We start from the raw sequence: 21,937 nt of genomic DNA on the forward strand, positions 1-21,937 counted from the left end.
TGTAACAATAACTCCTATTTCATTTCTGATACTGATAATTTATACCTTTTTTCTTTTTTTCTTTGTTTTTCTTGCTAGATATTTGTTAATTTTGTTATCTTTTCAAGCAACCTGCTCTTTGTTTCATTGATTTCATCTATTGATTTTCTGTTTTGAATTTAACTGATTTCTGTTCTTGATTTCCTTCCTTCTGCTAGCTTTTATGTCATCCTTTTGCCAGTTTGAGTAAACTAAAAACCTAGCCCCATTTATATCCCTTTATTCCCCTTGTTTATAATATAATTTTAATAATATAATTATAATCATGATTTTCTTAAACGTTTTCTGCATTCACTTAGAAGCACATGAGATGTATTATAATTCTTGTTTCCATTGTCAAACATAATTTAGAAAACTTAACCCGGAAAGTCTGTATTTATCCTTTTTACCCGCCCCCCCCCCTGCTTTTTTTAGTAACCATGTTATTTCTTCCTTTTGTTATCACTTATCATTTCTGTTTAAAGAACTTTCTTTAGATTTTGGTTGGTTGGGTGGGGGGGGAGGTAAGTGTGCCGGTGACAAGTTTTCTTAGTTTTCTTTTATCCGAGAATGTCTTGATTTTGCCCTTAGTTTCTGACGATTTTTTATGGGTACAGTATTCTGAATTGACAGTTCTTTTCTTTCAGAGCTTGAAAAATGCTGTGTTGCTCCCTTATGGCCTCCAGAAAGATTTCTGATGAGAAATCCACTGTCATCCAAATAGATTTTCCCTGTAGGTAAAATGTCATTTCATTTTTGCTGCTTTTACATTTTTATTTATGTATTTTTTTTTTTTTTGCCTTTAGTTTTCATAAGATTGACTATGATGTGTCTTGGTATAGATTTCTTTGAGTTTATTCTGTTTGGGGTTTGCTTAGCATCTTGAATCTATAGAGGTGTGTGTGTGTGTGTGTGTGTGTGTACGCACACACACACACACACGCATTCAAGCAACTTCTCCAAATTTGGGAATTTTTCAGCCATTATTCCTTTGAGTGTTTTTCTAGACCTACCATCTTTCTTCTTTCATTCTGGGGCTCTGATTACACAACTCTTAAATAGATTGTTCTCTTCCTACAGTGTGAGGCTCTTTTCCATTTTTGGAGGGAAGCAGTAATTTATTCTCGCGATTTATATTGTTTTATCTTTCTGATCACTGATTTTTCCCTCCATCCCTTCCATTCTCTTATTGAGGTAGGAGAAAGGGGGGAGCAAGTACCATTTAATTACTGCTAAGCGGGTACAGAAATCTATGTTTCCCATCCAGCCTCTGTTGACACTAAGGAGGAGAGGCAAGGCTTCTCATGATTGCTGAGCAGAACTGGGAGTTCAAGCTTTCCACTAGGCTTCCACTGATACCTCCCTTCTGCTACTTCTCTCTACATGGTTCCTACAGACACCATGGTGGATGGAGGTGGGAAGGTATTGTCTTACTAGTGTTGAATGATAGTGGTGAAATTTTGACCCTCTAGCAGTCCTTCTCTGACACTACCTCCCTGGGGAGAAGAAGGGGTGCCTCGGTACAGCCAGGTGGGAGTGGAGGTCCAGGCTCTTCACATGGTCTCTATTGACACAGCTCTTGATGCGGATAGCTTTACTAAGTACCAGATCCCAGGCCATCTCTGACACTATCCCAGAAGGAATGTTGGGGAACCTCATTACTGGCCAACAATGGTGGAAATCTAGGCTCCCCACTTGGCCTTTTTTGTGTGGGTGGGATTAGGGCCATAGTTTTTTGTGTTGTATTTGGTAGCAGGAGAGATCTTACAATCTGAAAGTTTTCTGTCTTTCTAGGCCTTCATGGCCTTTTGACTAGAGAGGAAAGGCATTTGTTAGAGCTTTTTGTGTCTCTGCCTATTGGCGTCTTTGGTTTTCTGGCTTTTTTAGCTCTAACTCTAGAATAGATGAAACAAAGAAACAAACAAAAAAAGTGCAAGGAACTCAGCACCATGTTACTTCTCTAGTCTCTAGGTCTGTAGATGGTGAGCTTGCTTTTCTCCACCTTATAGAGTCTTAGGTTCTCTGTACAATGCCCAGGGTTTCTAGTTGTACTCAGTAGAAAGAATTGGAAAAAGCACTCCCACTTCATCTTTCCAGAAGTAGAAGTATGTAGGCTTCCCTTTTATTATTTGTTTAGCACTTGGCATTTGTCATGTGGCATTTTTCCTAAAATCTGGGACATTATTGCCACTACTATTTGAGAGATATCATTCCAAGCTACACAATCTGTCTGGCAGTGTCACTGCAAACATAAAGTTGGCAGTAGTCACAAGCTGAATACAAAGACTGGAGTCTTGTTTTAAGCATAAGCATGTATGACCAGGACACAATCATCAGGAAATAACTGTCATCACCATAATATTTACCATGTATGCACCGTTTTACCATCATTCCTAGTAGTGGCAATAATGAAAACAGCAATAATAATTGCCACCCTGTTTGGGGTACCTGTTTCAAAGTGGTTTGAATACACCATGCAATCAAATTCACACGTCAACTACTTTTATGTACATGCTTTTTTTCTGTGTGTGAGCTTATTTAGTATTTACTAACAGACTCTAGGTATTACTAGGCATAAAAGAGAACAAGATAGCCTAGGTCCTTGCTATCATGAGGGAACAAATAATATATAAGCAAAGATGTGTACAAGCAAATATTCAGGCAGAACATGCCTTAAGGACCATAAAACCTGGAAAAGTGGCAGACAGTTCCTGGGGTGGTGGGCAAGACTGGCATAGCACAGGTGCTCTGTGAGAGCAGTGGCACTCCAACAAACTTCAGTGCCTTTCATGCTAATTTATTTTATTTAAAATTTGTAATGCTTATTTATTTTTGAGAGAGAGAGAACAAATGAGAATGAGCAGGGGAGGGGCAGAGAGAGAGTGAGATACAGAATCCGAAGCAACCTCCAGCCTCCAGCTGTATGCACAGAGCCTGATGTGGGGCTTGAACCCACTAACCGTGAGATCATGACCTGAGCTGAAGTCAGATGCTAAACCCACTGAGCCACCCAGGCACCTCAATGCTCACTGATAATTTTAACTTTAAAGGCTAAAACCATACACATATCCTCAGAAAGGCAAGCTTGTTGCTTTCTGTTGGAATCATGCTTTCATAGATTAGTGGTAGAGTATAAAGTACAAAATGTTTAGAACCCTGATTTTCTTTTTTTTTTTTTTTTAAATTTTTTTTTTCAACGTTTTTTATTTATTTTTGGGACAGAGAGAGACAGAGCATGAACGGGGGAGGGGTAGAGAGAGAGGGAGACACAGAATCGGAAACAGGCTCCAGGCTCCGAGCCATCAGCCCAGAGCCTGCCGCGGGGCTCGAACTCACGGACCGCGAGATCGTGACCTGGCTGAAGTCGGACGCCTAACCGACTGCGCCACCCAGGCGCCCCGAGAACCCTGATTTTCTATCACTCTCCACTCATGTGCTCTTGGGCAGAGTTGTGCTGGTCAGAAACAATGCACCTGTTTTGCAGAGGCCTCCTAATCAAAACTGAAATAAGCACATGGTTTGTGACATTAGAGAACTTAGTTTTCTAGTGCTTTCATCTTTCTATACATGGTCTCCCTATGTTGTAAAGAAGAAAACATAAAAGCTTCCTATAAAAACAAACAAAATAGCTTCTTGAGGGGTAAACCTTGTTGGAATGTTGTTGAATTTAATAGAGAATGTACACTCATCTTCACAGCGTTTCGTTACTGTCAAAAAATGAGGGAAGTGGGGGCGCCTGGGTGGCTCAGCCAGTTGGGCTTCCGACTTCAGCTCAGGTCATGATCTTAGGGTTCATGAGTTTGAGCTCGAAGTTGGGCTCACTGCTGTCAGCCTTTCAGAACAGAGCTCACTTCAGATCTTCTTTCCCCTTCTCTCTGCCTGTCCCTGGCTTGTGCTCTCACCAAAATAAATAAATACTAATATATATACATATATATATACACATATATGTATATATATATGTATATATATATATGTATATATATATGTATATATATATGTATATATATATGTATATATATGTATATATATATATTAGTATTTATTTATTTATTTATTATATATATATATATAATATATATATATTACTATATATATATAGTATTTATATATATATGGTAAGAGCTAGCTGTTGTTTGAGCATCTGTTATGTGATGTGCACTGCATTATGCATCTGTGTATATTTCATTGAATCTTTAGATTTAATTTTATCTGGCAGGAGTTTGTTCAATTCTCTATTATAAATGAGGAAAACAAAACACTCAAGAGAGTAAGCAGCTTTTGTCTGTTGGCATCCCCCCAACCCAGTAGAAATATCTGCTCGCCTCTGTCCTTTTCAGTGCCTTAGGGGCTGGACACTATTGTCTGGTCCATCGAGGGCTTCCTTGCTGGCTTGTTTCTAATTGGGTTTGGGCAAAAAGTGAACCCTGCAAGAGATCAGAAGGCCAGAAAGGAAAAAGACTAGCGTATTCATTTCCTGCTGTTGCATGGTGGCATTTGTTCACAAGTGATTGTAGCTCCTGCCAGGCAGCAAACACTTCTGTGAGGGCTCCAGCTCTCACCAGATTCTGGTTCTCTATTTTTCTCCCTTGCCTTAAGCACTAGAGATAGTAAAGACATCTTGCCCTCATGAGTCCTGAATGCCTCATATTCCTTGTTGGTTCCCTTAACCCTGCCCATACCTTCCTTGGCTAAATTGCTTTCAGAAGCCCATCTGAATTGCTTTTTATTTCCTTTGACCCTATACACTGTTAGGCAATTAAGTTGCACAGTTAGTACATGGTAAACCTGGGAAACCTGGGATTCTACAGATTCAGACTTTGGTCTGCCTGATTGAAAAACTTACGCTTTCCCATGAAAATTAAGCTATTGTTAGTAACATTAAATTGTACCTAAGTTATGAAACATTAATAATGACTTCAAAATAAATAAGTCATGGAGGTGAAAAGTATGGCGTAAGTAGTGTAGTCAGGAATGTTGAAATAGCATTGTATGGTGACAGATCATGACTACGTTTATTGTGGTGAGCACTGAATACTGTGTAGCATTATCAATTGTTGTGTCGTACACCTGAAACTAGTATAGTATTGCACATCAACAACAACAAAAAGAGTTAATGAATTACCTGCAATGACTAACATAAACCTGAGAAGTAATTGTTAATACTGGTCAATTCTTTAGAAGAAATGTGCCCAGTACAAGTGCAGAAGCAGAAAACCTGCATATGCAGAAGTAATGAACTATTCTGGGAAGTTCTTCTGGTGTGTTCGCATTACCAAATTTTTCCCAGTTAGAAACCTTTCTGATTATTATGTGTATTCTGATTATTATGGTTTTCCTTTAAACAATATGGGTGGGGCGCCTGGGTGGCTCAGTTGGTTAAGTGTCTGGGTCTTGATTTTCACTCAGGTGATGATATTGTGGTTGTGAGATCAAGCCCCACGTCGGGCTTTCTGCTAAGCATGGAGTCTGCTTAAGATTTTCTGTCTCAACTCATGCACTCTCTCTCTCTCTCTCCCCTGCTTCTCTAAAATAAAAGATAAAAAAACACCAATATTGCACCTGCAATCACTACAATGTAATTGAAAAGGTTTGGCCATTTAGGACTTAACGTATTTGATGATTATGTCCTATGATGATCGCAATAGCTCTTTTCACTGTGGATATAATGTAAGATAATTGACCTTGGCTCCCATGATTTGCTTTCAGCTTGGGGACAGAACTCCCACCATGGTCAATTATCTCACAGTAAGTCCAACAATAAAAGTCACTATTGTATAATAATTTCCTAATCACCTTCTTGCACTGGAGAGTATAACATGGCATATACTAATAGGACTGCTTCTAGTGAAATTGCTGCCCCACCACAGGTAAGTCACATAGAATCTAAAGTATCTTCTGAGACTGAACAATTTTGACACATTAATATTGTGAAGATGATTTCACATTGGAGACAATTTGATGAATTATGACTTCACTCCTATCCCTGGGCCTCGTGCTTAGTGCAGATTAGACAAACTGCTTTGTTTTGGCCAGTAAAATTCAGCTCTCTGCTACTCCCAAGCTTGCTCATCTGAGCTGCTCAAAATTCCAGCAAAGCACATATTAAGAACACGACACCCCCGTGTGGTGGCAACAATATTCTTGCGAAGTCATGTATCATCAATAGGGATTTTCCTATTATTTCTAAAAGTTTTGTAATTTTTCCAACTATGGCATTTTTATACCTTACTAAAGTAAGAATTTTTTTAAGTTACTGAAAATAACCTTAAAACATATTCTGTGTATAAAATTGTTAAAATCTGTTTGTAAAATGTAACTTTGTTTCTTGGCCCCTTATAGTCATACCAGTTAGAGAAAAGACTGAACCCATAAATTAGACAAACATCAAGTATCAAAACTATTTTTTGGGACCTATTATAATATATTAGACCTTGTCAGAGACGTGCAGTGTTGGCCTAAGAGTCAAAAGAGATGGTTTCCAGATCTAGACCCTTCACTTGCCAGCTCTGTGGCCTGGAACATCATTCCTAACCCAGCATTTTTATGTGCAAAATGAGGGTGTGATTGCTGTTTCCTTTGTCATTTTAAAAAGGGTCAAATGTAGACTAATCCTTTATTAAATTATGCTTTCAGCCTTCTCTAATTATAACATGTAAATTCTAGCTGGACAGCCTTAAATTGTAGAACTAGCTAATTTAAAATGTCAGAGGCTCAGAACACTGCATTTTGAAATGGTAACTTTAAAATATTTTCTCATGTATGCTGTGTATTTTTAAACTACACCTATAAAACTATTTACACTGAATATATGTAAACATGGGGAAGAGAGTTTGTTCAAGTGGCTGTGTTTCTCTTCTGTAGCTAAATGACTGTAACTCTTTCATGTTGCTATGGAGTGGTTCTTAGGCTCTCGTTCAACTTTGTATGTACAACTTTGTAAAATCTCAGTGTGCCCTACACATGGGATAAGACCTATTTCTCTGGTGACAGTAACACATTTACCTCATCAGACTGGGTGGTGTGGTACTGACTGGCTATCTATTTGATGACTGGTTTATCCTATAGAGACATGTTAAAAATCAGACAAAATGTGTAAAAAACCTTTCTATAAAGCACAGTGTAAATGGTGAGCATTATTGTTATCCTATGTTCACCTAGACACTGATTCTGGGATATTATTTATCAACGTTACTGTTTTGAAATTTAAAAAGAGAGAGAGAGAGAGAGAGAGAGAGAGAGAGAGAGAGAGAGAGAGAATAGAGCCAAAGTTAGAAAACAGGTGGGTGCAAATAGGACAGAGAAGCCGGGGCAGGAAAAAACCTATCACTTGAATGTTTCCTGGAAACCTTTGGGTTTAACACTTCGTGGTAAAGTTTGGTGAAATTGAGAAGAGAGAAATATATGAAGAAGAAAAAGTTTAAGAACTATCTTTCCTCTGGATCTGAAATACTGATAGGAGACTGAAAATAAAGGCCTGTTGTAAAATGCTTAGTCAACCATTGCCTTTGATGTTCAACAGATTTTGAAGAATGGTAAATGACACTTAAGGGAGGCTTTGAGAGCTTTGTGTATCTTTTGGGGGGAGAAAGATCATGACAGCCACCATAATAAGAAAGCCTGGGGATTGGGTTAAACCTGAGGCTGGATATTTCTTAGCAGTCTTGTTACAAACTCCAAGAAAAGCCTGAGAGTGTCAGAAGAAGCCTGTCCAACAATCATCATGAAAAGATTGCAGTTTCTAGACTCCACCCTCCAGGAGAAGTGACAAACAAGGGCATAGAGAATTGATTTGAAGGTGTTGTGCTGAGATTATTTTTCTTTCATGTGTCTTTCTTTGTTTCACTCTCCATCGCTCGGGTGCTTCTGTACAGTAGCCATAGGGTCATGTTATTAAGCCAATCTGATTGCACCATCTTCATTTCTTCTCTCCATGAGCAAAAATGGAGCTGCTATGAGTTACTCTGATGTCTCCCAGTAGCAAGACTAGGAAAGGATCTCTATGGAAGGAAACGCAGGTGGCTCAATCTCAGAAGTTTGACACATTCATTCATTCCCCCATTTTATTGTGGGATGGCCATGTCTCTGGGACTCGACTCGCTGAGAGGAAAGCAAAAATTTTGATAATAACAATGACAACTTTCTCCTCCTGGAACTCCCACAGAAGTAGGGAAGATAGCCAAATAATCAAATTACAGCTTTAGTATTTAATATATAACACACACTTACAAATTTATATAGTGAATATACATACACAGCAGAGGGAGAGATTTTATATGGGCGATAAAACATAACTGTATAATGACAAATTAATATAAGTCATATAAATGAAAGAGAGAAAATGTATTAGAGTATGTGAGAATGTTTTTGGAGAGAAGCCCAGGGTCATACGCATGTATGGAATGATTCTAGTTAGTATTATTAGGTCACAGTGACAGAGACCTTTCTGAAAGTGGTACACAGCTTACATATTACATACATTTATTAAGAATATAGCTTTTGACCACTTATTTTCTGGGTAATGTGGTGGAAGCTGACCATAGATTATCAGTCAGATGGGATGGTGTGTGTTCTCTGAATCTCTCTCAGTAGAGGAAGTGAGAAGTATCCTAGGTAAAGATGCCACTTATTTGATTTGTGGCCTTTTTAAGTGTTAATCTTCTCCCAAATGGCCACCTCATCTGTGTGACTTGGAGGTTGGGATGTTAGTGTCTTGTGTCTTGGAGGCAGTTTCTCCCTTTTTTATATTCCCACAGAACTTTGCGCCTCTACTTGTTTACTGGATATTCTGTAATATATCTCCCCTTAGCAAGAAGCCCTCAAATATTTATGAATGTCCTTTGATGTAGAAAGAGTTAAAATAGGAATTGGGGAAAGAAAAATAAATGAGCATGATTCTTTTACTCAGGAGGCTTAGAGTATTACAGAGGAAACATACATATAGGTGCATAATTGCCACGCTAAGTGGGATGATAGAGGTATGTATTAGGTAAAGAGATAGAACAGAGACAATGATACATGGCAAAGAGAAATAGAAAGGAATTTAGAAAAACTTTGTAGTGGAGCTATGGAAGTTTAGAAGGAAGAATTGTTGAGAGAAATAAAGGCCTTCTATGCAGAAGGAACGGCATGCACAGTGGTACAGAGGTAGGGAACAAGTAACTGGCTTTGGCCAGAGCAGGGCACAAGTGAAAAAACAAACAAGCAAACAAAAACACAAAACAAAGCAAAACAAAAAAAAAAATCAAATCATGGGAATCTGCAGCACCCCACAAAAGAGACTAAGTAGAGGGAAAGAGAAGAATGGGGGCTAATGCAGAAGCAATGGGAAGTGGAAGAATCCCACCCTAGGGAGACTCTCCAGAGAGGCTTGTAGAGAATCAATCTAGGAAGGGGGCATGGCTTTGCTCCTATGGTACTGGTGCAAGTGAGTGTGGGTCACATTTAAGGCAGCCTCCTGGCACCCAGCGGGGGGAAAAAATAATTGTTTCTCCTGTGTTGTTAATTCTTAAGTCTCATTAGAGAGTACCCCAGGGCTCAGCCACTTTGATTAGATTGGTTTGGGTTCCTAGTTAAGAGATCTGAATTTTTTTAAACCTCTCTGTCCCACCAAAGCTATTACTCTTCAAAAGCCAAAGAAGCACCAACACTTACTTCAGAGAATTTTCCAAGCTCCCTGAGCCCTAATTAAGGGAAGGTCTGAACAAAGAGAGGAGCTTTGCCTACATTTCTGAACATAGGGAAGTGGTGTCCCAGAGAGATTTATAATGCCAGTTAACTCTGTGGCTGCAGTTCTTTTGAGGATTTTCTATGACTCTTTGCTTTTGCTGCTGAAATGGAAATATTTGGTTAATACAGCCCAGGTCCAAGGGAGGAATGCTTCAGAGGTAATTGTCTCTGGCTCAGTAGAGCTTCATTTGGATCCCACATGAAGAGTGCCTGACATTAGAGTTGATGTTTTATTTGGCAAGATAATGTTTATGTGATTGGAAGGAAGGAATAACAGAGTAAAGGGAGTTCAGTGTTCTACTTTAGAAGTTTGTGATTAATCCAGCAATTTTCCTATACTTTATAGTGGACCTTTCTCACTGTATTTAATCAGTAACTTACGGAATGTTCTAGTATGGAGTTAGGAATTTTCTGGCTTTTATTTTTCACTTCTGCATATAAAAAATTCAAATGGTGAGCCCCATATATGTGCAATTAGTATGTGGTATTTCAATATTTGCTATGTGATTGAATAAACCAAATATCACTTTTTTTTGAATACTCAGTATAAGGATGTTTGTATTAATCTCATTTTTCAGGCACAGAATTGAGGATTGAAAATTGTTACACATTATGTTATTTGTTCTACAAGTGACGGGTAATGTTGGGATAAGAACCCAGGTTCTTGTAATATTGAATAAGTAGAAATTGAATTATAAGTTTAGAATAAGTCATTCATGTATTTTGCCTTAAAAACAGTATTTTCTAGTTGTAACCATTCAAAAGGGCAATGAGAGCTAAACAGCTGTGAACACACCTAGTACCTTGAGTGTGGTTTCTAAGTACCATTTCTGTTTTTTTAAGCCAGAGCTTCTTGAAAAAACTTTTTTTTTTTTTTTAAAGACAAAACTGATTCTAAGTCTGAGGTAGGAAATATGAACCTTGGAACATCTTGTGTCAAAAAGCAAGTAAACTCTCTGGAAAGATATGAAGTGTCATATGTCAGAAGCCTACTTGAAGAAGCTTCTATAGGACAAAAAGACAATCTGAGTACTGACAAGGATACTAATTGGAATGAATTAACACATAGTAAATACGTTGAAATCCATGATTTCAGAATAATATTGTTTAAAAATTACCTCATTATCAGCTTTGGGGAGGGATGCTTAGGAAATCCATTCATCACTCTGAAAACTGGTAAATAAAGTGAAAGAAACACCGTGTTCTATATAAACTGAATTTCAAGTCAGCAAATAGTTGAAAGGAAATGTCTCTTTAGAGCAATATTCTACCTCAACAGATATCATATGACTTCTGATGGAAATATACCTCAGCACATGTAAAGTGGTCTTGCTCAAAATGTAGACTTGAGTAAAACGAAGTCTCTAGGTTCAATTCTCATTTCATAGGGGAAAAAAGCAGGAGACATTACAATCAAAGAAATCCAGAGGTGTCTTGAGTGGCTCAGTCAGTTAAGCATCTGACTTTGGCTCATGGTTCATGAGTTCAAGCCCTTCATCAGGCTTTCTGAAGTCTACACAGAACCTGCTTCAGATCCTCTGTCTTCCTCTCTCTGCCTGTCTCACAACCTCTGTTTGTGTCAAAAATAAATAAAACATAAAAAAAATTATTTAAAAAAATCCAGACTGTAGAAACCTCTACAGGATAACCTGTTGTTTTCTTCCCCACCAAATAACTTGCAAGAAGTTGGGGGAGAGAGAGTTGCCGAAGATTAGAAGATACTTAAGAGACATGGAATGTAGGTGCAAACTTGTTTTGAATCCTAATTTGAACAAACATGTATAAGCCATCAGACAATTAGGAAAATTTGAATCCTGAAGTTATTTGATGGTATTAGAACTTTTGTTGGTACTACAGTCATGTTAAAAAGAAAGAGTTCTTGGGGCATCTTGGTGGCTCAGTTGGTTAAGCGTCTGCCATTGGCTCAGGTCATGATCTCCCAGTTTGAGTTCAAGCCCCACGTCAGGCTCAGTGCTGACAGCTAGGAGCCTGGAACTTGCTTCAGATTCTGTGTCTCCCTCTCTCACTGCCCATCCCCAAATAGTGCTCGCTTGCTCACTGTCTCTCTTTCTCTCTCTCAAAAATGAATGAACATTAAAAAATGTTTTTAAATACAAAACAAAGAGGTCTTATATTTAAGTCTTCTTGCCAAAATGTTCATAAATAAAGTGAAATGATGCCTGATTTTGCCTCCAATCTGAGAGAGTGGTTAGGAGTGTAGATCTAGTAATTTTGGTTATGAGGGGGTCATTGTTGAAGTTGGAAGTATATTGGTGGTATATAATACCATGTTCTCTTCTTTTAATACAATTTACATTTTCCTTAAAAATGTAAAAGGGAGGGAGGAAGGGTGGGAAGAAGGAAGGAAAGCAGGAAGATAATTTAGGTTCTTCTGACTCCACAGTCAATGTTCTTATTTTCCATACTCAATAATATTGTACTTTAATATGTGCTTTAAAATTTGCGAGGATACAGAAATGCCTGGGTGGCTCAGAATGTTGAACATGTGTCCAACTCTTGATTTTGGCTTAGGTCATAATCCCAGGGTTGTGGAATTGAGCCCCTCATCAGGCTCTGTGCTGAGCGTGGAGCTTCTCGCTCTCTTTCTCCCTCTGCCTCTATCCCTTGCTCACATACACACTCTCTCTAAAAAATAAATTTTAAATAAAAAAACATTTTCCAGGATACAAAAGAATGAAGAAAGTCTATGGTAGAAAACTCGACTTGTTACCCATCCATCCTAGCCATAGAATGTACCTAAACAGATTGTACAAAGTGTGGGCTTAATATGTGTTTATTGAGTTAAGTCTTATCTGTATATGTGAAACTTAAAGATACAGATGATAATGTGACATGTTGAATACATAGGGAAGGAAAATTGTACAATCAAATTCAGATTTCAATTCTAGCCCTAGGTCAATTGTCTTAGAGCTGATGAATTTTGGGCTGATCACTTAGCTTTGCTAAGTTTGAGAATGAATAGTAAAAAACTATACTACTATGCCAGTATAAGATGCTCTTAATTGATTAGTGAAGAAGTTAGATGATATGAAAACTCAAACAAGGGAACCCATATCACAGGCTCAGGAATTTGAAAAATTTCATGGATTTTGAAGTACCTAAATTGAACCTTGGAGAACACAAAATTTTTACTTTGGTAGAAAGAATACTGGAGAAAGAGAGCACAGAAGGGACAAGGATTCATAGTTGAATGAACACAGCATTTAAGGGGTCTAGTGTCATGGAGCCAGATAAGATCAGAGCTTTGAGGGATCTTAGAAATGGTCTAGCCCAATTACTTCATTTAAGAGTTGAAAAAATTGGGGCGCTTGGGTGGCTCAGCTGGTTAAGCATCTGACTTTGGCCCGGGTCGTGATCTCCTGTGTCAGGCTCTGTGCTGATGGCTCAGAGCCTGGAGGCTGCTTTGGATTCTGTGTCTCCTCTCTCTCTCTACCCCCCTACCTTCCCCCACTCATGCACTCTCTCAAAAATAAATAAACATTAATAATAAAAAAAAAGAATTGAGAAAATTAAGGCCCTGATAGAAGAAGTGTTTTTCATTGGAGATGAAAACACCTAGTAAGTGGTTGAGTCAAGGACTACAATCATCACTATCTTTCCTTCTATGAGAGTTTCCTCTTAGTTGTAAGATTTAGATGAATGAAGCTGAGGAGGCAAGATTGATTAAGCAAAGTAAAACAAATTGATTTAAAAATATTTTTACCATTAAGTTTTAAATGTGCTATCTTATGGGTTGAGAGCCTTAGTAGAGTTTTCAGCATGATAATTATGAGAAGCAGTTGGTTAAGAATGGTGTACTTCATGCATAGGAACAATTAATGGTTGAAACAGCAAGATAACAGAATGCTACTGCAGCTCCTCATATGTGACGATGACTGCCTCAGAGTTCTGATGATGCTGGTAGAATGGAGAAAAATGGAGACTCCTAAGGTGACAATTAGAAGCTATTGGTTACAGATCTGAACTAATTATATAGGAACACAAAGGACTATAAATATATTCATATATTGTAGAACTTGGTATAAAAACTTGTATACAAGAAATGTTAAAAAAATTATATAGCCATCCCTATCCCATCCCTCCATTTAGTAGTCATTAAACAAATACAGTAAGAAAACTGAAAATCAGAGAGATGATTTAGCCAAGGTTACATGGATGACAAATGACTGAGTCAAAACTCAAGTTTTAGTATGATTTACACTATTCCAATTTCTTAGCCTGGGACCTATGGATCTTCAGAGAGTTGGTGAGTGAGCCTCAATTATTGTCTAAACACTACAGAGATAGATGCAAAAATATAAAAAAAATACTTGTATGTGTGGTGGGGAAGTTAGTGGGAGTGAATGTTCATAACTTTAATAACAGATCCTCAAAGCTTTCTTTGGCTCCCCAAATGTTAAGAACTTAAATGTGTGTGGTGATGTTTTTAAAACGTTATCATTTGTGATAAACATGAATTCAAATTATATTTTTTTCCTTTCAAAAAATTTTCTTTCACTCATAATGCCTCTGAGGATGATATTTCGGTGGGAGTGGGAGAAAATTTATATATCCTCATAGTAATGGGAGTGAGCATCTGAACCACATGTGAGTGTCTGTGATCTCTGGAGGCTTTGCTGATATCCATAGAAGTATTTCTTGTCTTCATTTCTAGGAATCATACTGATATCCATAGCTAGAGATTGCAGCTGGTGATATTCCCAGCATCATCTTTTGGCATGGATGGAGCCCAATGACTTGCCTTCATCTTGACTCCTACAGGTGCTTGCATTCTAGTTTTGTCCTCCATCCAGTCTCTGGCTTAGACCCTCCCCTCCACTACCTTTGCTCTGTGATTGCTGTAGAAGTCGTGAGGGTAGGCTTAGAGTTCTAAGCTGCTGGAAGTTGTCCAACTAGGAAATAATTGATTTGCTTCTGTGTCACAGAGCTTCAAAGACTGATGCTTGAATGACATCTCTAGCTTACTCTTAACCTAGATACACCTTGAAATCATTTTTGTCAAAACCGTAGTTACCTTAGTTGGCACAGAGCCTCAGTCTCCACATCTGTAAAAAATAGAGACCATGATCTCTCATAAGCCTATGGCAATAAGGGTTAAGTAAGATGACATTTATAAATGTCTTTAAAAAAGTCCTAATACTAAAGGACAGTTGCTATCATCATCACCACCACCACCATCTTTTAAGTCTTACTCCTCTAACTATTCCTGACACCTAGCACAAAGTTAGGGCCATAATAGGAACTAGATAAATGCTTGATTAATATGAATGAATGCAATAACCTTACAGAAGGGATCTGACCTATATTGTGCTAAAATAACAGTTTCAAAAAGAGAAACTAAATTCTTAGTTTACCTACAGCTAATCTAGAAAATATATCAGTTTGGTATCTTAAAACTTACAAATATCCATATTTCATAGGATATTCTGTGTGATGAAATTAGATCAAGTTTCAGAATGATGTGTGCTACAAGGTGTTTGCTTCCCATATCCACTAATTTATCATGTTAAAAATACACTTTATTTTGTATTTTTATATGCTGTGTTCCATCCATATTTGGTAGTTACAAACTTAGATTGAAATTAATTGGGAAGCACACAACATGAGGTTATGATGAGTTCTAACTTGGCAGTCAATGGAATGTTGTCATTCCCTCCCTCCCTTCCTTCCTTCCAGTTTTTTTTTTTTTTTGCAATCAAGAAGTAAAGCACTTTACAATTCATAGCCTAACTTTTTATCCTTTTATTATACAACAATTTTCTTCTTTTAGCTACAGAGCTGTTCCAGAGAGTTGAGCAGTTGCCATCTAGTGGGCAAAAACCATAATGGCATAAAGAAAGCAGAACACAGAGTTTGGTTATCGAGATGGAAGCAGTAATGTACATCACTGGAAGAGGGAACGTATTAAATCCCCCACAATTTTTACAACACTGATGTCATTTGGAAATAAATTCAGACATCATATCTACAGAGAAATGTATCAAAATTTGAAATATTTTGAGGTAAAATGTAAAAGATAATTAAAACCCTAAGGAGATGACACTAAATATCTATTAGAATGACTTAAAATAAATCACAAGTGACAATATTAAATACTGATTAAGATGTGAAGTAATCAGAATGCATCACACTACTGATGGGAATGCAAAATGGTATAGCCACTGTGGAAAACAGTTTGGCAGTTTCTTATCAAGTTAAATGAAAATTTACCATATAACTCAGCAATTTCATTCTTGGGCATTTCTCTAAAAGAAATGAAAAATGTATCTTCACACATCTGAACACAAATATTTTTCATAGCTTTATAAATCATCAAAAACTGGAAACAGCCCAAATGTCCATCAGCTAAATAATGGATAAACAGGCTCCATACTATGGAATACTTTTCTGCAATATAAATGAACAAACTAGTGTTACATGTGACAACATGGATGTTTCAAATGTATTTTGCTATATGAAAGAAGTCAGACTCGAATACTACATCTTACATGATTCTATAACATTATAGAAAAGGAAAAAACTTAGGGATAGAAATCATATTGTGTTGCCAGGGACTAGAGTTTGGGACAGGGTATGGATCACAAAGAAATAGGAGAGAACTTTTAAAATGGGAACAGTGTTCTCTATCTCAATTTTATGACAGTGGTTATGTGAATTTAAAGGTTTAACAAAAGTCATAGAACTATATACCTAAATAGGTATACGTCAATTGAAAAAAGAGGAATCAAATATTTTAGGACAGTAGATTAAACCGGGCCGATTTGGCCATCAATCACTGAAAAACATGGGAGGGGTTAACAGTATCATTAGTCAGCAGTAAGAAATTCAGACAAAGAGAAGGGAAAGAGCTCTTCACACATCCATTTCTTTTAATTCTGAAGTGACACTGTTCACATAACCAAGCATACATATTTGTGAAAAAGTAAACTTTAATACTGCTTTCACACTTCATGGGCAATGTGGAGTTAAAATGTTTCATGATGGAATTAACAATGTTTTAAAAACAACAAAAGAAATAAATATACAAATACACAGCAAATAAATATAAACTATGGCCCAATGTAAAAAGGTCAAATTTTATCTATGTATCAGAGAGTGAGAGCCAGAGAGAGAGAATCCCACAAGGCGGGGGGGGGGGGGGGGGTGCGGAGTGAGAGAGAGAGAGAGAAAGAGAAAGAAGTAGGGCTTACTTGGGTCTTATGTTCACCCCAAGTGGAGCTTGAGCTCACCTGATGTGGGACTCAAACTCATGAACTGTGAGATCATGACCTGACCCAGTCAGACACTTAATAACTGAGCCACACAGACATCCCCCAGGTCAAATTGTAAACAGCAACAAATGAGCAATAGTGACATCTTGAGGTAGGGTGGAAAGCCTATGTGTGTATTTTGTGCATAATTTCATTTATATTTATAAATAGATAGTGAAAGGTGTTAGACTGATATACATGCACATTGTCATTTCACATCTTTACATCAAAGTAAAGGAGGGTTAATTTGTCCATGATAATATTGCCGAGAAGTGGCGGGACTTGAAACTCCTTCTCACTGTGACTATTCCATCTCTCCAGCTTCCTTATCTTGATGCGGGCACGGGTCTGCCCTGTGCTGAGTTGTTCCTAATAATATAGTAGTAGATTGCCTGTTACAGAAGATCCAGGGTTTCAGGGAAAGGCCAAAGGGAAAGGAATGTACAGTCATAAATACCTACCATAGGTCAGCTGGGGAAAAGTCTTTCCTCAAGCCTCAGAGGCCCATCATGTAGGAATATAAACTACCTGCTCTGGGGACCAGGGTACAACTATTGCAAAAACACTATTGTTAGTTTCTCCAAACATCCCTTTTCAGGTCCAGGTTTTTTGGATAGGCAACCTCTAGAAAGCATTTCATTCAGCTCAAGTTTCCTAGTGGAATCAATCATCCAATCAAATACCTTAATAAAAGAAAATGTTGGCAGAAAGCATGTTCTCATAAATCTGGATGTCAGTTTTAAAATAGAAAGTGAGAAGTTTATCACCTCTACCTCAGACCCTTTATGAGTCCCCATGTTTAGGTCACATTTTAAGCATTTGCTACATGTTAACCTTTCTTTCATTTGAATCCATTCCACAATACTGTATGCCTTATGTAGCTCTGATGTACAGATGAGCAAACTGGAGGTTTATTTTGTGTTACCTACCTTTGGTTGTTTTTTTAATAGAAAGATAGAGTTAATTGCTTGAATAGTTTTAAAAAATTAACAAAAAATAAAAATGAAAAAGTAATTCTATACTGAGGTAACAGCAAGGCAATTAAGTGTATACGTGTTCTGGCTCCAGTATATCTGACATTTTCTTCATAGACCTTAAATTAACAGAAGATCTCGAAGAATTGTACTTTCATCTTTCTGTCCAATTCTTGTTTGACAGGGTATGATCCAGGCTCTTAAGAAGGCAGTGCTTGGATAAGGGGAGAATGTGTTCTTGGGAGTCTCCCATTCTGGAAGTCTGGGTCCATACTGTCTGATATCTGTTATCCAGGGAATCTTGCTTATCCTGCTGCAAATAAAAAGTATTTCTCATGTTAGCACTGTGTGCCTGTGTTCAGCCTGTTAAGAGGAGATGGGAGGTGACTGGGATAAGTTGGAAACAAGTGTAGGAATAGAGGCAGTTCAACTCAATTTAACAAGCACTTACTGCACACAGCTGGACACAAAGTGCAGTCTCTTCTGAGCATTATGGAGGATCCAAAGATTCAGCATTCAAGTTTGTTGACCATTAGAAGCTTGCGATCTAAGAGGTATTTAGTATAGATCCAGTTTTAATTATAAGAATACATGATAAATAATATGAGAAGTACAAAGTACTGTAAAGGTGTAGGAAATAAGAGATCGCTTCTTGACATTGGATATGAAAATATTAACCATGTTCTCATTCCCTCTTTCAAAGCTTTTCGTTTTCCCAATTCATGTTGGCTCAAGTCTAAGCTGTTTAGCACTGCACATGAGATCCTCCATGAACTGACCCTGCCTACATTTTAGTTTTTATACACCAGTATTAGTAACCTTCTTGTGGTACTTTCTTCTTCCTTTTCTACCTATCCCTTCCAGAACTCCACACAGCACAGTGCTTAGCATATAGCCAAAGGTAAAAAAAAATTCTTTTGAATAAATTAATGAATACTCATGCCATTCAGCTTCATGTCTTCATGTCCTTACATATGCTGTTCTCTTTAAGTGGAATGTCTTTCTCCATCTCATTAAAATTTCTGAACTCATTCTGTGAGACTTATCTGCTCTAACTTCTAAGCTTGCTCTCAGTGTTCCTCCTCTTTGTTGCCATAGTTGCCAGAATATACCTCCCTCATAGCACTTTATGGTGAAATAGTCCATTTGTGTGTCTGTCTCCACACCATAAAGTAACCTCTTTGATGCAGAGTCTACTTCTTACCTGTCTTGCTACTCTGGGTAGCTATGTCTGCAAGTGAACTATAATTAAGAGTATAGATTTTAGAATTAGTTTGGGTTTAATCCTGATTCTTCTTCTTTTCTAACTGTATGATCTTGGATAAGTTACTTAGCCTCTCTGTACCTCAGTCTCCTCATCTATAAAGTGGGGTACTAATAGTATCTTCCAGATTGAATTGTTGTAAGGATTAAAGTAGTTATTATGAATACATGACTTGGAACAGTGGTACAAAATGAGCACCGTATTAATGCAAATCAGAACATTTCCAGAAATACTGACTGGAACATCTATGGAACTGTATGGAGAAAGGAGAGTCAAGTCTTTGTATAGGTGGAAACTTTTGAAATGTAATAATATGTTTTTGGTGAGTAGAGGTGAACTGTGGAGAAAAAGTCATCACAGTATAAAGTTAGAGTCAGGCAGAGTATAGCACTGGGACATTTAGCTCCCTCCATATCCCCCGTGCCACACATGCTGTCAACAGAGAGCCGAGTGTTAGAATATGTTTGGGAAAGGACTTCTCCTGCAAATTTAATTTCTTTCTTCCTTCCTTCCTTCCTTCCTTCCTTCCTTCCTTCCTTCCTTCCTTCCTTCCTTCCTTCCTTTCCTATCAATGTCTCCTATGGGAGCCAATGAAATGGTGAAATAAGAAATTGCAGGTTTGTAGTATTGACTGAAAGTGGTAAAAACTGTAAGCTCTGTAAGTAGATTCTTCACTAATTGTAAGCTAGGCATATTTGATAATAATGCAACTAGGTCCATATTCATAGAAGAATATTATAGAATAAAATTAAATTTTGTAGGATATTTTGAAGAAGGCAAAAGATACAGGTGTAGGTCACAAAATATATGAAGTGAATTTTTTACATCAAGTAATAGCCCTGCATTGTCTTCCATTACAAAATTGATGACATTAGGGGGAAAAAAAACTCATTCTGAAAACCTCAATTCAGTGGAATCACTGCTGTATCCCTGGCACTGTTATGAATGCTTATCTAATGCCTTTCTTGTCTTGAGGGAGGAGCCACTTGAGAGGCAGAGGTAAATTGACAGCAGGTGCACCTCAAGGGGTGTTTCCTGTTTATGTGACCCCAGATGGGGAAAATAAGAAATAATGCCCCAGAGCAGCTTGGAGGGCACAGTCAGAATTGCGGTGAGTTCAAAAGAGCTTCTTACTCCAAGGGGTCGAACGGAGACTGTGATCCAAATGAAGGTGCCATTTAGGCTCTTTCCACAGTTTGCTATTGTTGAAAGTGCTGCTATAAACATTGGGGTACAAGTGTCCCTATGCATCAGCACTCCTGTATCCCTTGGGTAAATTCATAGCAGTGCTATTGCTGGGTCATAGGGTGGATCTATTTTTAATGTTTTGAGGAACCTCCACACTGTTTTCCAGAGTGGCTGCACCAGTTTGCCTTCCCACTAACAGCGCAAGAGAACCTAAATGTCCATCAACTGATGAATGGATAAAGAAATCGTGGTTTATATACACAATGGAATACTACGTGGCAATGAGAAAGAATGAAATAGGGCCTTTTGTAGCAATGTGGATGGAACTGGAGAGTGTATGCTAAGTGAAATAAGTCATACAGAGAAAGAAAGATACCATATGTTTTCACTTTTACATGGATCTTGAGAAACTTAACAGAAGACCATGGGGGAGGGGAAGAAAAAAAAGTGGGAGGGAGGCAGACTTAGACTCTTAAAAACTGAGAATAAACTGAGAGTTGATGGGGGGTGGTAGGGAGGGGAAAGTGGGTGGTGGGCCTTGAGGGCACCTGTTGGGATGAGCACTGGGTGTTGTATGGAAACCAATTTGACAATAAATTTCACATTAAAAAAAAATGAGGGTGCCTGGGAAAGGAAAACCACAATACTGAGAGTGAAAAGCAAGCAAATAGGTAAATGGGAGTTAATTTACCTCCACATATGGAAGTTGCATATCATTGAGGGCTTATAACCCCCCAGACCTGTTAGCTTAAGGAAGCTAGATAGATTTAGAGGGATAGGAAGAGACAGCCCCTGTTGAAGATGAAGTGAAACACCATTACAGCCCTTGAGGAGCTTATAGTCGTGCAAAGTAATTATATAAACATGTGGGTTATTAAATATTCCTTACATTTCAAGTACTTACTGAGCTCTTCTATTAAAGTGGACACTGCTAGTGCAGGGATGTGTCATTGAATAGACAGATGTGGTTTGTTCTGAGTGTTGCACAGGAATTAGCCAGATAATAGAGTGAGGATAAGTCAGAACAGGAGGATGATAAGACAGAATGGTGTATCTGTGAAAGCCCTGGGTAAGAGAGAATTTGTTAGAAAATATTTTCCTCAAATACTGGCCATTGAGTTCAAGGTTTTCTCTAAGAAATGTTCTATGCATCTTGATTCTTGGTTATATTTCTCCTACCTTTTTATCCATAGCACTATGTACACTTCCCATCAGAGTTCTTAGTGTCCTCTATTGCACTGGCTCACTTATTGTCACATCCCCCACTCTTTTGGAAGGAGCAATCTGAGTCTTCACATTGTATCTCAAAAAGTACCTAGTGCACTGACTGGCACATAGATATTCAGTACATATTTGTTGAAGGAAAAGATACATGATTAAATTAATGGGGTCTCAAATATGAAATTTATTTTAGCATTTAATACCAAGCTGGAGATGAGGTAGAAGAAAGAAAAAAGGGAAGCCCTTGCATCTCTATGCTTGTTTTCAATTAA

The 21,937-nt window shown here is 37.8% G+C and overlaps 1 protein-coding gene and 1 long non-coding RNA gene across 17 annotated transcripts in view; both read left to right on the forward strand.

Annotated features, from left to right (window-relative positions):
* The window catches only part of DLG2 (discs large MAGUK scaffold protein 2), a 2,097,061-nt gene that overhangs the window by 820,204 nt on the left and 1,254,920 nt on the right, over positions 1-21,937 (forward strand). The gene's annotated exons all lie outside the window — the stretch shown is intronic.
* Positions 577-18,333, forward strand: LOC131488450 (uncharacterized). Its single transcript, XR_009250212.1, has 2 exons — positions 577-751; positions 18,177-18,333. It is a non-coding gene; the product is annotated as an uncharacterized LOC131488450 (long non-coding RNA).

The sequence above is a fragment of the Neofelis nebulosa genome, chromosome 10 (assembly GCF_028018385.1).
Source record: "Neofelis nebulosa isolate mNeoNeb1 chromosome 10, mNeoNeb1.pri, whole genome shotgun sequence".
NCBI classification, from domain to species: domain Eukaryota; kingdom Metazoa; phylum Chordata; class Mammalia; order Carnivora; family Felidae; genus Neofelis; species Neofelis nebulosa.